Source organism: Bombina bombina, chromosome 9 (assembly GCF_027579735.1).
Source record: "Bombina bombina isolate aBomBom1 chromosome 9, aBomBom1.pri, whole genome shotgun sequence".
Classification (NCBI taxonomy): domain Eukaryota; kingdom Metazoa; phylum Chordata; class Amphibia; order Anura; family Bombinatoridae; genus Bombina; species Bombina bombina.
The window spans coordinates 168,888,081-168,894,080 of record NC_069507.1 but is presented as its reverse complement, the minus strand read 5'-3'; positions in this window follow the sequence as shown (position 1 = coordinate 168,894,080).

Genomic DNA, 6,000 nt, shown 5'->3' with positions numbered 1-6,000 from the left:
TTGGTTTGCAACAATTTAATACAGGAGTTGTACATTTGGCAAAAAAAAAGATATCAGTGTTTTGCATTTCATAAATTCTTAGTCGTTAGCGGAAATAACTTGTCCTATGTTTAGTAAATTTTGCTCCGGTCAGATTCCTTAGTTGGCATTGAGAAAACGCAAGATTCAGCTTCCTTTACTATGACATTCCAATCCATTAGAAACATTGCAGTCTGTGTTAATTCACATGATTTATGAATGAAGAATCTGGGTAAACACTGGAAAAATTATACGAAAGGAGACTTTTTGGCCATTTATTGGTAATTAAAGGGTTGGTACACACCTATATGGGTGCAAAATATACACAATTTATTTAGTAATGATTAGGGATGGGCGAATGTTTCTAAAAATTCGAAATTTAAAACGAATTTTGATACATTCATTCGTTCGAATCGAATGTTTATATAACATTCTAACATTCTATTTTTGAATTTTCGTTTTCAAATTTTTCAATAAAATTCAAAAATATTCGCTCGAATAATAGAATGTTTAGCTATGTATTCATTCAATTTCGAAATGTAATATTCGAATTTGAATGTGACATTCAAATTCAAATGTGACATTCAAATTTGAAATAGTATTTCTAGTCTACAACTGTGTTTAATAAATGTAATACTCAAATTCGAATGCTACATTCGAATGTCACATTCAAATTTGAAATAGTATTTCTAGTCTAATACTGTGTTTTAAATGTGATATTCGATTCGAATGTGATATTCGATTCGATTGTGACATTCAAATTCGAAATAGTATTTCTAGTCTAATACTGTGTTTTATAAATGTAATATTCGAATTCGAATGTAACATTTGAATTCGAATGTGACATTTGAAAACTGTAAATAACATTCGAAAATCGAATTTTTAAGAATATTCGTTCTTATCAACATTCTATCATGTAAATCGAATTTCTACAATAACATTCGTTCTAACATTCGAATTCGGATATAAACACATTCGCCCATCCCTAGTAATGATGTTGAATGTACAATGTGTGTTAATGCAGTTTTTTTCACTTAAAAGGACATAATGATCAAAACCAAAATGTGCATAAGTGAATTACAATTTTATACCTAAACATTTGTGCTGTATATTTTCAGTGGCAAAAAATAATTTAGTGAAAGCTTTTTATGTTTCAGAGACACACATACAGTATATGCTGCAAATTACATAAAATTAGATGATACACACCAGTCTTGACTGGCACATTGTTTGAAAGCTTATTTGAAGGATATACATATGTACATATACAGCTGAAACAGTGATAGCTTTTGCTAGAAGCATTTTTGCTAATCCAAGTATATTTAAACTTCTCTTTATTGTGCCCCTTAAATCAACAATATAACTTTGTGCAACTTTATTTTTTTAACAGTTAAAAAAAAAAAATAATCCAAACACCTTCCATCATACATGAACATTCCTAATATTATAATTTGTGTATAAACTGTATGTTTTAAAATATGAGCTTTGTCAAATTTTCTCATTGCAAAGTATTGGTGGAGTTTATGTAGTGCAAATCTACATGGTAACCTAGTTTTATGATTTATTTCTAATGGATTGGAACACCCTTACATTTTGCACAAATCTTTTAATCAAATGAAATAGATTCCATTGCTACCCAACACTGAAAACTGGTAAATTAAAATGATTTATAGTCTACAATTAATGCCCTTATAATTAGGGTTGCCATAGTAACAATCCTAATTATGTATGGTAATATATGCATTAAATCTATTAAATTCAAGTGATGCCATTGTTTAAATTAGATTCCAAAAATTGTAGATTGTATCTCTATTGACCTTACTACTAAAATTATGGGCAGTGCTGGTAAAACAATGGTTTGGTATCAACCCTAGATATAATCCATGAAAACAACAGGGCAATCTGAATAACATCTGTGCATTTGTACAATAAATATATAACATGAAGTCATATTCAATACAAAAGTATCTAACAAGCATCAGATTAAACAGAAAAATGATTATCATTAGTCAGGACGCTAATTAAAGGGACAGGAAACCCCCAAATGTTCTTTTATGATTTAGATAGAGCATACAATTTTAAACAGCTTTCCAAATGACTTCTATTATCAAATTAGCTTCATTATTTTGTTATCCTTTGCTGAAGGTGCAGCATTGCACTATTGGCAGCTAGCTGAACACATCTAGTTAGCGAATCACAAGACAAATGTGTACAGGCACCAATCAGCAACTAGCTCTCACTAGTGTAGGATATGTGCATTTTCTTTTTGAACAAGGGATACCAATAAACAAAGTAAATTTTAAAATATAAATTAATTTAAAAGTGTCATAAAACTGCATGCTCTATCTGAATCATGCAAGTTTAATTTTGACTTTCCTATCCCTTTAAGAGACTATAATGACATTTTCTACAATCCATAGAGCATGTGAGTAAAACTCAAGGGAAATAGGATAGTTACAATAAGATTTAAAAACCCATTACTTATTTCTTGCAAAATAGCAATCCATCTGCTTAAGAGCACACCACAAAAAAAGCACAACCAACATATCATTGAAAGTTGTGAATATAATTGTCCAGTATTACAGGGCTTACTGACATATGAAGTGTTCCATTTAAAGTTGCTCAAGCACAACAGGACGTCCCTACTGACACCAGACTCCATAAGCTTTTTACGTAGATCTCCATGCATTAGTACAAAGATTACAATAATAACCATGGCGGGGGTTGCTGGGGTGCCGTTCCTACAGTTTCCAACAGCTCTAGTCTCTCTATGGAGACCTAAATATCAATAGACACACACATAACTGTATCTCCAAATGAAGTGTCTGTGTATCTATGTATATTAAAGGTGAAAAGCAGTGTGGGAACAGTGCTATCCCTAAGTCAGATTGTCCCCCTGGGTCACGCCAAACTTAGTTATGCACCAAACATTTATTAATCCATTAATCAACTGTGAGACTAAAATCTCATTTGTTACTAGTAATGAAACACATTTTAGGATAGCTAATATTATATTCTTAACAGTCCACTTCTTCCAAATAATATATACATATTATACAGCAGAAGAAAATACTATTCACGGAGAAGTGCATTTTAAAAGTTTACATTTGTACCAGTTTAAATATAAGCAAATCTTTATTTGGTGAATTTAAGTACAATTGTAAAAATTCTATTTTATATATGGAAAATAAAGTGAAAATGCTTTTGTGTTTATTAAATTTGAGGCAAACAGCACAGCTTTAAACCATGAGCAATTTATGATCCTAAATCAGTGTTATGCATGAATACCGATAAATCCATAAAAAATAACCATTCAACACTATCAGTGTTCTAAACAAGTGGGGGTAATGTGTTATGACAATAGACTAGAATCACATGTCAAAGTGCAAAACCAATGCAATTTGTTCATCTTGATACAAAAAGTTTCTTTAAAGAAGTGTGTGATTCTGACTTTAGTATATTGTATTTTCCTATGGTGATGGATATCAATGCAGAAACCAAAAGGATATCAATGTCCTAAAACAATGTCTGCAAGATATTGAACCCAGCAATATATCTACTGAACATTTCATATATAATCAATTACTAGATAAGATTTACACAAGCTAAAAAACATAATACTGCAGAATACAGTAGCCAGAAATGCTGCTGCAGGATGAAAATTTCTCTAAAAATGAATATATTGTTTATACCATTAAGGCTTTTACAGTTGATGGAAATGTAATGCGTAGGTCTACATTGGGGGACATTTAATCATGTGATCCTTTTTTGCATTATGCGCTAATGAATCCTTTTGGCACAAATATTTTCCCTTTTAAAACAGATAATCTTATTATTTGCTCTAGATCACAGTGTCCTTTCATGCTTTAAATTTGTTGAAACGTAAAACAAATTAGTTTCTTTCACAGTACCTAGATATGATATGCACTCATCATTAAAGCTTCAGTTTCCAAAATATTAGAAATGTGATGAATACAGAATACGCAAGTTAAAACTTCCTTTATAAAAGACACAACATTTATATTGTTTAGAATTATCTCATGATTGCATTCTCATGCCAAAACAATAATAATAATTTAAACACCTTTTCCCCTATTAAATGATATGGAAACTGGACATTTAAGCATTGAAGTGGACTAAACTGTATTTTTTCTCTTTGCTACACTAATTAAAAATGATAAAGATTAAAATGATTTTTATGAAATAATGGTAGCACATTTTTCATTGAATTCACCATAATTAAAGTATGCCTTGTGTTAAATAAATGTTGTTTTAAATGGAATTCAACTTCCTTCTATCTGTAGAAAAAAAAAACATTTTCATAAGCAGTATAATAAAGAAGCATAAGCCATTGCTCAGTATAAAACACTGAAGGAAATAATCTTCAACTTTCTCAATTAATTTTCTCTCTCGTCAGTTCGCTGTCTTTTCAAGATGGCTTGAAATATAATTTGAGTGCTTTATTTTTATTTTTCAGTGCTACAGTTGTCAGAAAATAATGGATAAAACTGATAAACGTCTTCAAGATTAATCAGAACTATGGAATGAAAGCGAAGAACATTATATACCATTGCAGCTAGCTTTGTTTCAGGATGCCAATATTAAAGGTAGAATTCATGTTACAGATTATAACACTGGCATTTTTATTTTTTTATTATTAGTCTAGAATGTGCATCAGTAAGTTTTCTTAGCTATTCTGACCAGAGAAACACATTGCATATATTTTGCTCTTCAAACATACACCTTTGTTTAAAGTACCTAGTTCATATAATTGTGAGAGAGTTACTGTAAAAGATCACTTTATTAATAGGAATTGGTTACTCATGATTTGGTACTTGTCATAAAGTTTTCACATCTATTGTTTCATGCTAAACTTTTCTGATGTTAGATTTGCAAGTCACTGATGAATTATAAATGAATTGTGAAAAATGTTATTCACATGCACAACTTGCAGTCTATGATTGCATCTGTTATTTTCTAGCAAGTGTAGCACTGAATAATAAAGCTGAATAATAAAGCTTCCAAATAATATTTAATTCCACCTTTAAACGATATACTGATTCTAGAGAAAAGGAAAGTGAAAGATTAGAACACACTTTAGAACAAAGGGATGAAATATATATAGGGGCCGATTTATCAAGCTTCGTAAACAGAAGTGCGCGGACAGAATTCAACCTAATCTAATACGATTGGGTTGATTGACACCCCCTGTTAGCGGCCGATTGGCTGCGAATCTGCAGGGGGCAGCTGGTGCAATGATAAATGCCGACGTGCATTGGACATGGTACGCTACATCATATCATGTCCGTTCGCACTTTGATAAATCTACCCCATAGTGTCTTTACATAAATAACAGGTTTGAGGTCTATTAAGAATAATACAAAAAATCAGTTTGGCTGTATATAAAGCAAAATCTAGGCTATATATATATATATATATATATATATATATATATATATATATATATCCACTGTGTATCTGCACTCGCAATTCAAAGATAGTCAGCAACCAGGGTGCTCAGTCAAAATTTCAATAAGTATCAACAAGTAGGTACTGCACTCACTGGATTCAGTTCAAATAATACCTTATTTATTCAATGGTGACGTTTCGGGGTATGCAAACCCCTTCCTCAGAGGAAGGGGTTTGCATACCCCGAAACGTCACCATTGAATAAATAAGGTATTATTTGAACTGAATCCAGCGAGTGCAGTCCCTACTTGTTGATACTTTTTATATATATATATATATATATATATATATATATATATATATATATATATATGTTTATTTTTTTTAAACTCATTTGTATTTCTTGGTTGCAAGGGGCTGAAGTCTATAGTCTGCCTTTGAGTAAACTTAAGAAAATAACTTTACTATGCACATGATTAGTGGATGGGCTCCATTTATTATAGGATGGGCGATCATGATGCGCTGGGAATTAACATTGCACAAGCAGCCGCCTCTTGCTCGCAGGGGGCCAAT